Consider the following 14213-nt stretch of genomic DNA (forward strand, 5'->3'; position numbering starts at 1 on the left):
ACAAACAGTACATCACAGCCTTTGCAATTATATTATGGTGACTATCATTGTTCCTTAACAAAATGAAAGTAATTCTGACATTATCTTATGCTGCTGAGTAAATGTTGCCTTGGTGTGAGCAAAGAAGTGTGGGCAGGACTTCCTGCCCATTTTGCAGACATGACAAACACTACCCTACTTTCCCTCTTAATGGTCTGTATACTGAAAAGTTTCCTCTGGCATACCTAGACAGAGGGAGCTCAGTTTTGCACAACAATCCTATGCCCTATCCACTCCATTTCATTATGAAAGGAACAATAGCAATACTTACTGTAATAATCACAAGAATACCCAGAAATGTATCTTGGCTCACAAGTTTTTACTTTTAGCAGCTCTTGCCGGATACTGATGAAGATGACTGTGACATCTGAGCATAAAAGCTGGCTTGTCAGCAGCTTGGCCAATCTGTCTGTGTCAACGAATTCATGCATGACTTGTTTTTTACTGTGAACCACTGAGCATATGATACATGTGTGATACGATGAGTCTTTGTTCCTTCTGCTTCACTCACTGTTTTACATGCTGCTATCTTGAAACTGCGGAAGCAAGAGTTTTCAGATACAGATAAACTGCCTGCAAAATATTTGAATGGTTTGGGGTTTTTTGTTGTTGTTGGAGGGTTTTTGTTGGTTTGTTTGTTTGCTTTGTTTGTTAGGGGCTTTTGGGGGGTTTGTTTTTTATAGTTTTGAACATTACAGTGAGTCAAGAGCTCATGTTATTAGACCACAAAAATATTAGGTGGTTTTAGATGTAATATAATCTGTAAGGTTTGACTTTAAAACTTACTTGTACTCTCACCTGGCATTTTAGAGTGACATAATAGGTACCTTTCATATCTTTTCTGACATGTATCTCCTCTGTTCATCTCCATATATTTGTCTCAGTTAGGCAAATGTCATAAGCAATACTATGTTAGTATATGGTAAAGAAGTAAGGATTCAATTGAAGTTGGCAGAATGTTGTATGAAAATGTGCAAAGAATCTACTCAGTAGTTTATAATCATCAAAAACAGTTCACTGAATTTTAATGATGACCATTTTTCACAAGCAAGCCGAGAAAAACTGGTTTGTAAGTATTTACTACTTCTGGTCTGGCTAAGGAAAAACTACTTCTCCAATTCTGTGACCTGCTTTACTATAAACGAGCTCTTTGCCATTGTAGCACAGGAGTGACTGGCAAATTGGGTGATTAGTCTTCCTGCTCATATTTACTAGAGATTTAAGGGCTTACAGCGGGTTTATTTGGGCTTTTCTACAACTGCAATGTTTTTAGTAGCTGTGAGTTGCAGTTTGGTCTGTGATTAGAAGCATAAAGCAGAGGAAGATTAGCTCTTTTGTACAAAGTTCACTTTCATACCAGCAACAGCCTAAACTAACTCCATTTACTTGACTCCCATTAGCACAAACATGGCTAAGAGCAATGGTTAACATCAAGAATGTAATTATATCTGGAAAAAAATGAAGTGGAAGAGGTGTTTCTAATAGCCAGTTGAAATGCCTTTCAAGACTTAATTCTACATAGTAGAAAACTACCAGCTGAGTCTGACTATGGCTTACTGGGAGCAGTTGAAAATGCCCTTTAGAAATTTAGATTGCCAACAAAACCCTATTCTTTCTTAAGGAATACTGCAGCCATCTTTTCATACAGAATTTCTTCCTTCATTTAACAGAAACATGCTGCTGGCCACCAAAAATGGTATCTACCTACTTCACAAAATAGCACTGGAGAAAAGTTTTACAAATCACCTCTATACAGTAAAGAGTCACTATTACAGGAAGATATCTAATTTCAAACTTGCCTTTTCTTTCTGTGGGGAAGGGAATCAACTAAGTCACCTCAGAAGTCGCTTCTAACCTAAAATGAACTTTGATTGTAAATATGTTGATCAAATTAGCTTCCACATCCTTTATAATTATCTGGCTTTTCTTATACTCTGGTGAATATGTGGCCTGCAAGTATAGCCAGAGATCAATGACTGCCATCTGGTTCAACAAAATATCCTGTTTTTCTTCATCATGTTGTCAAGGGTGCTCTGAAATACTGATTTATAACCAGTGCTTGGTAATATTTCACTCATCTTCAATATGCAGCCATATGGTAAAAATTAGCTGACACAGGTAAGTGCACTGTGCAAACATTGTTAAAAGCTGACTTTAAAGAATTATTGAGTTCAGATGTATTTACTTTTGGCTTTTACCTTTAGTGCCTTTTTCTGCAGCTAAGGTTTGTTTACTCACAAACATCTTCTCTTAATGGGTTTTTCCAAGTGAGATGAGAGATGGCTTTTGTACAAAATTTGTATGAGAAACCACTTTACATAAGGAAATAAGGCAATAGAAATTTGGAGAGTGGGTTTAGATTCATTTCTTACACACATGTGTTTTTCAAGAAGTGAGGCAAGATGGTTACCTAAGTCTCAGCTGGTGAAGGCAGGGCTTTCTGTGATGAGGTAGGAAATCCATCTAGTCAGAAATTTGGGGTTCTAATCACAATGTTGCTAGCAAGAGGATTTCTATGCTACTGGACAATAGTATTTGTGTATGAAGTGAATGTTTTTTTTTTTTCAGGTGAGATGATGAACATACTCTTCCCAGAAGTAGAATAGATGATTGGCAGCCTTAACAATGCAAACCTTGCTGAAAAGAGAGGCTAGATATCAATGTATAGACATATCAGATTGAGAATGTCACTGAGAAAGCAGAAGCTGGTGGTGGGAAAAGGGAACAGGAGAAGGTCAACAATCTTTTTTCAAGAGGGACACAAAACTTTTGTGACAATAGCAAAGTCAGAAGGAGCACTGTGAGTTCAAAGAACTTCCCAGTTCATGTAAGAAGCTATGAACTGCTGAGGGATGTTTCTGTATATCCCCAAAATATTGCACTCCTTGTCCACAGACCTGCCTCAGACTGGTGAGAAAACTGAGGCAGAACAGCTATGAATTTATTGAGCAGAAACAACATATATAGACCTCCATGCAAAGTCTTTGATTTTCTGTATGTTTGCCATGCACATACCTTATGCTTTTAAAGAGCTGTAAAGTATAATATAAACCAGAGAGTGTAGACCTTGCTGAGATATTGGTGAAGATATGAGAGATTAGAGCCTGCTTCTGGATGAAGTTACATGCTCAAAGCCAGAAGCAGAATCTGATTCAGCAAATTTAGAGACAAAGAATCTGGTTAATACCCACCTGTGAAGTTTATTTACATGAATCTTCTTAGAGATGGATGAAGACTAGTGTATGTTGTGAATAAGAATGGTTCCCGCCTTCCCATACATTCTGCTGTTAATATAGATTTAACAGTTTAACTTCAGAAGAGACTACTGGCTCCATTGTTTTAATTGCCCCTCTGTTAGAGGGTATGAAGAATTGTTTGAATTCTTTATAACAAATCTCAAACTTCACTTCCATACATTTGTCAAGTTTTCCAAATCTAAAAATGTGTATAACAATTGCTGCATGAGAACAGAAGATCAAAGCCCTGATCACCATCACTGGGAGGAAGCTGACTGTGACAGGTATCCCAGGATTTCCACAATGCTGGATTGTACAACTGTACCTCTCACTAGAGAAATAAGGTGGAAAAAGTCCATGAGTAGGAAGCATTTTCTTGCTTTAGTCAAGACACCTTGAACAAGACATACTGTGGAAGCCATTTCAAGGCACAAGCCAATTCTGCTCAATTAGTCATTGCTGACTTATTCTATCTCCGATACTGCAGGCACCATTATTCTGGAAGCCAAACTGTGTGCTGGGATAATTTAACAGTCCTAGTCCTTCCAGGTGACTGGTTCCTGTTTAAAACATTGAGATTTAGTTGTGTATTTGGCTTGACAGGAGAGCTCTAATGGGCAGAAACTAAAAAGTTCTTGATTCAAATATAGAAAGCTAAAAAAAAAATTGTAGGAAATTATTAGGAAAATCAACTAGATGGAAAGGATCTTAATCTCATGTAGAAAAGGCCATGGAATTTCTTGAGCCAAAAGTCATCAATCTGTGCATGTGCTCTCTGCTGGGCCTTGATATACATCATGAATCTTTTGTTGATCGGCATATTTTGAGCTTCATTCTTTAAGTGGTGTGCCCCAGGTACTGTAGCAGAATGCTCTGCCTAGAGTAGGGGGAAGCAAGCTTGAACAAAACCCTATTCGCAAAAGTCATCAGTGATGGGTAGAGGTGGAAGAGGGGACACGCGACTTTTGTTCTCAAAGAATGCTGAGATCAGCTTCACTCATCAAGCCCAAAGTTAAGCATTCTGAGGAAAACAGATGTTTCCTGACAAACTGGCAATGGTGAGACAAAGTTCCTGATAAAGGAACCAGTGATATTACTGATAACTTGTGTAAAGCTGCTGAGGTGACACAGCTGGCCTGGAGATATATGAGTGATAGTTAATCACTTTATCCTGTAAAAGGCCTGTCCGACTTTTTAATGGTAGAGTCATCTAACATATCCCTTCTAGGAATATGTGTAGAGATTCCTCCTTTGAGTGGGAACACCCCTCAAGGTTACTCCTCTAGGCTGCACAAGAGATGTGTCCATGGTCATTGATATAGGTGAGAAACATCTCTATGTAATAATTATTTTGCTAGCTTTAATATAACTGCTTCAATATTGCTTCAATAAATAGTGCACTGTGCTAGTACTTAGAGCTATACAACGTAGTAAATAATTCTGATTAAGATCTTTTAGTCTAATCATTATCATTACAACCATCAATTTAAATAAATCAATGTTTTATATAAATATAATTGGTTTGCCATCCTTAATCCTGCAGGGCAAAGTCGTTTAAAGGCTCAGTTACACCTATGTAATCCTTTAGATGTAAACTGTTGACTAAGTCTGGGGCTAGGAGTGGATCCAACTGAACCAAGCTTCCTCTCTGAAAAGGAGATTAGAAAGCATGTAGGTCCTTTTTATGCGTCTCATGTCTCAAAGGAAGGGTATCCCTCATAAAGCTTGTCCAGAGCTTCCATTCTGCCTGCAACAGGTACCCTGTCAGTTACAGCAGCACAACTGCATGTATAACTTAGCTCCAGTTCTGGGCTACACATATGACTTGCTCCTTGATACGTTATTTCAAAACATAATCATAACAGATAATTAAGATTCCTGTTTCCAGGCCTGCATAGTTTTTCTTTTTGTCATTGCCTTTTGTAGTACTCAAGTACATCTTGAATTGTGCCAGTTTATGAGTGAAGATAGGATAGTTGTTAAGCAAATTTTCTCATAACAGGTTATTGGAGGAATAGTCCACCAGGATGGAACGAAATTGTTTAGGAGACAATAGTGGCATAGAAACAAAGGTGCCTGTTTGCTAAACGCACTGTGGAGATTAGGCTTCTCGAGAGTTTTAGAGTAGGAGGGTCAGAAGAAGCTTTTCAGTGAAAGCAGTAAAGAAAAACATTTACAGCTTGAGCTCAGAAAGTTTGTAAAAGGGGTAGCAGGAACTGAGTCAAGTCTTATGACCTGGGGGTCCTGGACATGGTAATAATGAGACCCACTCCAATTCTGTCTCCCGTCTTAAAGATTACAGGAACCTTTTCAGCACAACCTGAGGTCTATCCTTGTGAGGACACCAGCTTTCCTTGGGTTGTTAACTTTTAAAACAACACCAAGCATTGCCTGTATTAATTTTCTTTCAACCCCTTTTAATGACCAGGAGTAACAAACTGCAATTATCCACTACTGAGCTCCTACTTGGATACTCTTATTGCTTAGGCCTATAAACTGAAGCAAAAGTCTGTTTTAATAGAAAAGTTTTGCCCGTGGAAACTGGCCAGATCCTTGTTCAAATCTGGGGTTTTCCCAGGAGAACAAGAACATGTGCATGTTTGATGTATGTTGAAATCTTACTTGTTATGAAAAACAGCTCTTATCCTGCAGAGTCACAAAGTAAATGCTCTACTAAAGAGGCCCACTGCTGGTTGAGAAACCACAAGCCTCACAGCAGGAATAAGGAAAAGGCAAAATAAAGAAAAAGGATAAGGTAAACTGTTCTTCAGCCCTGCATGGTGATCACTGTGAACAAATCATTTCCATGTGTAGGTAGATGCAGCTTGCTCCACACCAGTCTTTTACTTCATTGCTGCTTGACAGTGGGAGCACTGTACAGAGTACAGGTTATTAGTTACTGCCTTGCCTGTGGCTCTCATTCTGCAGGCATTGCACAGCTAACATGGTGTGTGCAGTTTGCAGACACATGGCATGGCTTTTTGCAGAATTGGGCTTTGTGCCATTAAGATACAGCCTGTGAAGCCCACCAACAAAAGTGGCTGAAACCAATTGTGCTAGCCAGTCTGTGGGGGTAAAAGTGATACAACGTGTTTCAAATGCCTCCTTGGGCATATGAACATCCCCGAAAGTTTTAAAGTTGTTAATTACATCCAAAAAGCCAGAGGGAGATAGAGAAATGAAACTAGAATGAGTTAGGTAATCTGGCTTGTATTTTGAGTGTAATTATTTGAATTTATCCTCCTTGGTAGATTTAAGTAGAACTGTTCTTTTTACTAATGTTTTAATAGGATACACTGCCTCCTATAAGCCCACTTTTCTTCAGAAAGAAAAGTTTGTCTTCTGGTTTTTGATGGGCTGGAACAACAGGATAAGTTTGTGTTTGTTTTCCTCCAAAACTTGGTCACTGTAGATCTCAGTGCTGCAAGCTGCATTATACCAGTAGTTTTGATGTATTTACAGAAGCTCTCTGAAGTATAGCAGACTATACTACAGCAAATGTACTTGAACATGGTGAAGTACTTACCTGCTTTCATAAACTGTCTGCCCAAACAGCAGGCCCTACATCCCAGCATCACAGTACTATGTTTATTTGAACTTCTAACTTTGGGAAAGAGCTGCATGTAAAAGCAGCAGCCAAATAGCTGACTAGGTTCCTGAAAAAGAGAGTAACTACACTGAAAACTCAGATGGCTGCTTTCAAAAGGGACAACATAGTTTATTTTGGCCCCCATTTTCTATCCTAGGTATGAGTGCACATAAGAAGACTCAAAAAAGGGACTGTTTTTTGTACTGAATCTTGCTATTTATCATTTGATCTATTTCACAAGAAGCAAAGAATTTCCTGAGAAAGCAATTTAATTACTTGACTTCATGGTTTTGTAAGTTTGTGAAGCATCAACAGAGTACCTCCTATCTGAGAATCTCATAATGTTTTCCAAATATATTTTACTGATGGAGAAGGTAAGCACATACCTTAATAGAAGCAGAGGGAAGGACATTAAAGGAACAAAAGTCACATTGTAGTTTCACTACAATCCACATATAACTAGTTTTACTAGTCTTGCAAGGTAAACTGTTGGTGAGCTGCAAGACCAGGGCTGCCCCATGAGAGGCTACGAATCAGTAGAGAGCAACCTCAGCACCATGTCCTCCCCATCAGGGCTCAATGCCAGGGTGCTTACACAGGACCAGGGTTGATGACATAATCTCTCAACAACCCATTGCTAGGTAAGGTGATTAATGAGGTCCAAGACTCACCCAGGGGATCCAATTAGGTGCAGCCATCTAGAGCATGGGGCCATGGTCCAGCCAGGAAAAGTAGCAAGTCAGGATGACAGGGGACATGGCTCAGTACAAAACTACCTCCAGCTCAGCTCAGGCAAGGCTTGTGTGTGGTCCTGGGCCCATGGCCAGAGAGTGCATTGGTAGTGTCACCAATACAGCTGGACAGGGTAGCTAAAGCCCTCTGTTACACATAGCCATCTGACAAGGAGGAGGCCATGCCCTCCTATAAAACATCCTGTCTTCAATATTACCAGTTTTAATAGCAATCATCTTTGTACTAGAGCAGGATGTCTCCTATGACTCCTACTCTTAGAGCAGCCACTTCTGCAGTATGTATGTTCCTTCTGCTTTAACAGTAGTATTTAACCACAACCCTGCATATAGCTCTTTTTATATATTGAAGGTTTTGTTTGGGATTTTTTTGGTTTTGTTTGTTTCTCTGTTTGTTTTTGGTTTTGTTTGGTTTCGGGGATTTTTTTGCAACAGGCAAGCACAGACACTTAAATATATTTACTCATACCCAAACATAGCTGTCTGTTAAAAAATCTTAAAAGTCAATTAACTGCCATTTGCTCTTCATTTCACGGCAGCACAACTTTTTTTCCACACAAAAGAAAGAACAGTCTGAGCTCCCAGCAGAGCATGGAAAACTCTGAGCAGAAATACAGCTCACTCAATCCCTGCACCCACTCAAATGAATTTTCTTCCATAAAATAACAATAAAGAAACAGAAGCTGTCCCAGCTTCTCTTACAGATAAGTTCTGCTGAGCTAACCACAATGCTGCTGACAGATCTTATTTCAAGTTAGGAGGATTGGTTACATGCTTTAGTGACACATCCTCATCCCTTTTTTACATAACAAACTTGGTTAAATCTAATGAGATGTCATTTAACATCTGCTTCTGACAGATACATAGCATGACTCCGCAATTGTGCTGCCTTTCACAAATGAGCAGCCCAGAAGATCTGTAGGGCTGATAATTCAATAGCAAGTGCTAGAGACCATCCTTGCAGTAGTTCTGCCTTTACTGAACAGTCATGCTCAGTCAACGACTTTTAATTTAAATATAGTGTTATAAAAGGTGTCACAGTAAGGAATCATGTGATTGTCAATTGAGTAAGCCATCAGCTCAGGTGCTACAGAAAGACCTATTACCAAGCAGAATAATGGAGAATTATAAACAAGATCTCATAATAAGATATCACCTTCTATAGGGAAAAAAACTCCAAAACCACACCCATGGCAACCTGCAAGAAAAAGGCAATAATTACTAAAAAAGAGATAATGACAGATGGCAAATAGGATCCTCCCCCACATGATTCCTCCCATCTCAACAGGAAACGGACTGCTAAAAATCTGAAACAAGTTTCACTAAGCAGCCCTGAGGAGGTGAAAAGAAAACAGTTTCATAGCAAAGAATATTGTGCTGGTATTCAGTTACTTAACTCCTGTTCTGGCATACTTTGTGTCTCAAACTGAAACAGGATTTCAATGGAACTCTTTAAAAGGGAATTTGATAGCAAATTAATAAAGGTTTCTCTGTATGCTAGACTAGTGGTTTTCACTCCTATTCCCCTGCCCTCCTCTGCATATTTCAGATTTCAAATTTCTCTTGAGCAGTATATGTGCCAACAGCCACAGAAAAAAACAAAACAAAACAAAACAAAATGAAATGACAACACATTTGTTAATGTTTTTACCTGCATAACTAATAGCAGCTCAGTCAGAGTACCACTGTGCAAGAGAAACTTTTAATCCAGTCTGGTGTTCCTACATTTTAAATTATACCTAGCTCTTGTCAAACAGGCATAACAGTGGTATCTTTGATTGCTATTGACATGAGGGAAGCTAATATTTTACATGTCATTTACATGTTGAAACACCAGATTTCTATGTGTTTCCACAGGGTTTATTAACGTTAGCATTATAATGTCCTGTTCTTGGTGCAAAATCCTGTATTTCTGCAAGTCTTTTATTCTACTGACAGAAGATGAGTTTTCAGCTCCTTAATTCAGATATTCATGTCACATTTGGGAATTTCTCTGGATACCTTTACAACATAGCATAGGACTCTGTCTGTAACATGGGAATTTTAGTTTGAGCTCTCAACAAGAGGTGTATTATTTTGGAATCCAGTTCTTAGAGAAGGAAGAAGGGATGAAATCTCAGTATTTCAAGGACTGTATAGAAGTCTCACAAGTCCAAGAATGCCACATGACTCAAGAAAAGCATTTCTTTTAAATCTAGATTTTCTTTAGATTTTGCTGAGCAATGGCAGACCTGGTTTCCCCATGTTTACTTAGAGCTAAATTGTGTTGGGTGCTGAGATGTTGTAAATCTCTATGTTCACCAGAAGCTGAAAAACTGAACAGTTGCAAGGACTAGATCTATATACTTAATTTTTCTACTGACTTAATTTATACACGTCTTGTGCTTGCTTACAAGGTTGCTTACAAATTACCTTGCAAGTGGGTAATTTATTTTAGCTGATAAAGCAAGGTTTCAAGACCAGTTTTGTCTGTGTGCCTTCCCATAAGCTCTTGGATGTTTGCCAAAGGAATGAAATGGAAAATAAAACAATACAAATCCATCTATTAAAATTTAGTTTGTAATTAGTGAGTCACTAAGGTTCCTTTTAAAAAAAAAGTCAAGAGAGATTAATTAGAATTCTATTTGTACAAGGTTTGGGGATAAAATTCCAAAATTCCGTCAAAGAACAAAAACATGGCATTTTGAAAAGTTTTGCCTGAGTAAAAGCTGAAGAAAGATCATTGGACACTGTGATTAAAGGATTAAAGTTTTGCCTCATTTAATGTTGGGGACTGCTTGTGGACTATGTATTATGCGTCCCAAATGGAGATGACACAGAAATGACAACGAATTTGATTCTTGGCATTTTGAATTTTAACCCTTATGCAATCTTGTTCACATGCTTCAAGTAACAATACATACTATCTGATAAACTCATTTTGGCAAAAAAAAGAATGAAATTGTGAGAAAATGTGTCTGCAACATAATAGGCTACTCAAGAAGCAGACACACTGATTTTCTCCATCTAATTTTAGATAGAATAAGCTCATTCACTACCTATCCAAATGCAAGCTTCACTGGATATTCCCTGTGTCTTGCAATGGAAGGGACAGTGAAAATCAGGTCCTTATTCACACCATCTAGCCTGATAGATTTTGCAGTGTTTTTTCCCTCATCTTTTCCTTTTCTGTCTCCCATGCAAACACAAACTGTGCTCACATGTGCATGGACACAGATGGACCCTGATCCTGTTTCTCCACTCTAGCTTATCAGTCTTGAATAGTGAAACATAGGCATGTTCTCACTCACATATTCTTAAAGGTATATTCACATTTGTAGTTCTTTTCAGGTCATGTACAATAATTTTTCACATCCTTTTCCAAGAATTTACCCCTTGGTCAGATCCTACTCAACAGCCTGCAGCCCTGAGGCCTTAGATCGGTCTTGTTGCTCTCAGGTGCCTTTTTGATGTGAAAGGGTGAGAACAGCAGTCCCCCCACCACCCCACCCCGTTAAAGTGGCAAGAACGCTTTGAAGTTACTGATAAAACAATGTTCTGTATACTATCAGTAAAGTAAAATTAAGCTTGCATTTGTTAGGGTAAAACACATCAAAACACAAAAAAGTGTTTAAGAGCTGATACTGTAGCTGTGTTTTCAGAATGCATTAAAAGCGTGCTTCACTAATTCTTGGTGTGTAAATAAGAACCTCTTGTCTGTATAGAATGGCACACTAAAAGTATAACTAGAGGGTTCAATTTAAGTACCACCGAAGCCAATGTGAGTCACTGAGGCAGTTTAAGCACCTGCTTGACTAAGTATCTTCTTGTATCTGTCCTCTATAAGTCATGTACATTTCGCATTACAGAGATTATTTCAATATATTCAGAGCTGGACAGTGATGCTGAAAATTAATAACTGCTAAGAGACTTTTTTATTCTTTTAGCAGCAAAGGTACTTATTAACAACATTGGAAGCAAGCCAGTTGATACTGGGCAAAAACTTGCTTGCTTGTCTGTGTAAAATAAGCCATTTATACAGTTTTGAGTTCATAGTTACACCTTCTAATTTCCATATTAATGACTGGGCAAAATCTTGGGCGGAATTTTCCTTTTGGCTTGAAATTTGGGTAGTGGTCTCCTGACTTCATCCGTCGGGTGATCTTGAAGCATCTTCATCACTGTTGGACTTATGCCATTTCTTTGTTTAGCGACATGACCTTTCAAACTTGTAAAATCTTGGCCTTAATTCTATAAAATCCTGGCTCTTTACCATTTCATCCTATTGAAGTGCCTAGCTTACTGTCCTAGTTCAGCAGCTGGGACCAGTTTATCACCATGTGAGTGTCACCAAAGCTGTGTATTCTAAACCCTCTATTCATTTCCCATGAACTGTTAACAATGGACCATTTGCAGCAGCTGCCCAGGGCACACCCAACCCCTCAGGATGTAAGCTGGGTGTTAAAGAAGCCTGTGAGATAGGAGTTGTGATAGTTCCCCTCCGGGAGGGAGTCATTAGCACCTTCACACCCAGCCTGAGGGGTCATGTCTGCTAGTGGGCCATCAATGATTCCAGAAATACCTCATGACTCACAGAGTCAGATCACCCATTGTGGAACTCCCTGAAGGTATATAATCTTGGGATTTGGGACTTCTGGTGCCACCTGCTGGATCCAGAGCAGGACCAGAACCTTGACAGGACTGAGACCACCACTCTCAACTGGACTGTGCCCATCATCTGCACCAGCAGGTTTTTTCCCTTCCTTTTACCATGGAGGGGGGACTCAGCACCAGGGCCAATGAACACCATTCTGTTTGTGCCCCACGGTGCTGGGTTATACTTCTGGGTTTTGTGGAGCAAAGCCAATTTTTCTTTGTATCATTGCATTCCTTGTAATATTTTTATTAAATTGTAACCCTGACTTATAATTTCTTTTGTGTTAGGTTCACTTCTGCTGCTTTACCTTTAAAGCAGCACACTTACCTTAATTTATGACACCTAATCCATGGTACACTAGTTTCTAATAATTGCTAGACAGTCTGTACCAAAACAAAGTGACTCATCACTTCATGCCATGTTTCGTGAGTTAAGTGTTCTTGCTATGCAAGCAATACTTTGCAAAGCAGATTTAGAAGTTTCACAAAATAGGGTTTTAGGTCCCATTTCTCATTCACCAGTAATTTTCACTGACCTACATAAGTAAAACAGGAAAATAACTCTTGATATAGAAGTATAGTATTTTTAATAAAACCTAGTAATTATTTTTAATGAGACTGTAAGATAGTCATTCTGACACCTGTGTTTCCCAAGAATGTTGAAGAATGATGGTGATGTGTTTCATCATATCATTCCAAAAAGATGAATAATGAAAACACTTCTGCCAGAGCATGTCCTTATTTATTTACCATAAGTATTAAGCCAAATTATAAAAGCAGTATCCAAAGCAGTATCCAAGCTGAAAAACTGGCATCCAGTGATATATAGCATGCTTACCAGAACAAGTAAGCCTTGGTGTACAGAACTGCATTTTGCTCTGCCAGCATTCCAGTCACTTTGCTTCCCACTCAATAGTTTTATGCGTACAGTCTATAAAAGCTGAAATGTTTCTCTCTCTCTCTCTCTTTTTTTATTTTATTAACTGAAAACAAGAGCTTTGATTACATTTAGGAAAATATCTATTTAACTCTGTCAAGGAACTGCTGAAAAGTTGGCAGAGTTCCATGACTGAAAAACTGTGACTATTGCAGCATAGGCTAAAAGCAGAAGTTCATGTAGCACTTCCCCTTTTCTTTTGCTGTTTTGATGCTAAGTCAAATATCCCAAAGAACAAGCTCTATAGCTCCACACAGTGTTAATTTACCTACATCAAACCTCTGAAGAGGCCACAGGATACCTAGGTATTTTTCTAAATGTGGATAAAGTCAATACACTTTCTACAATTTTTAAATGCATTCTTCTTTAATGGATTTATTTTTCAGTTAGGTTATTTAATATTTGTGAGGTCCATCTAAGAATGTAACTGACAGTATTCACACTTTTTTTTGCACGTATATTACCAGCTAGTCCAGATGTTGCATCTTTTCCCCCTTCAGCTAAGTTAATACAAGCTTCTGCTTGACAAAACCCTTCAAATCTGTCTCTTTTAGTAAGATCTTAACAACAAAGACTTTGATGACATCCTAGAGACCACAAAAATGTCCCTCCATGGTCTCAGATTAGAAGTCAGAACTCTTTGCCTGTAACTGCCCTCATTGTTCTGAGCCTCGTAACTGGAAAACATATTTTGTTTGGTGTGCAAGTCACAGGCATGAATGAGACCAGTTGACTCATAAATATAGTAATGAAAGGGCTCTACTTTATTGTGGTGATATACTTGTACTGAAATGGCTACCATTTAATCAACAATGATGTGGAAGGAGAAGTTAATTTTCACCGAATGTACCAAGAGAGAAATTATTTCCAAGTTCTGTCCCTGCAACTAGAAGGTATTTTAAGCCAAAATGTATAGATCATAAACAAATAGATAAAAAAGTAGAATTTGAAAATAATTTCTTTTACACTGGACATGAACAGGAAACAACTAAAAATATGATGCCTTCTCTAACAGTGATGATTTCAAT

This window comes from Pithys albifrons, chromosome Z (assembly GCF_047495875.1).
Source record: "Pithys albifrons albifrons isolate INPA30051 chromosome Z, PitAlb_v1, whole genome shotgun sequence".
NCBI classification, from domain to species: domain Eukaryota; kingdom Metazoa; phylum Chordata; class Aves; order Passeriformes; family Thamnophilidae; genus Pithys; species Pithys albifrons.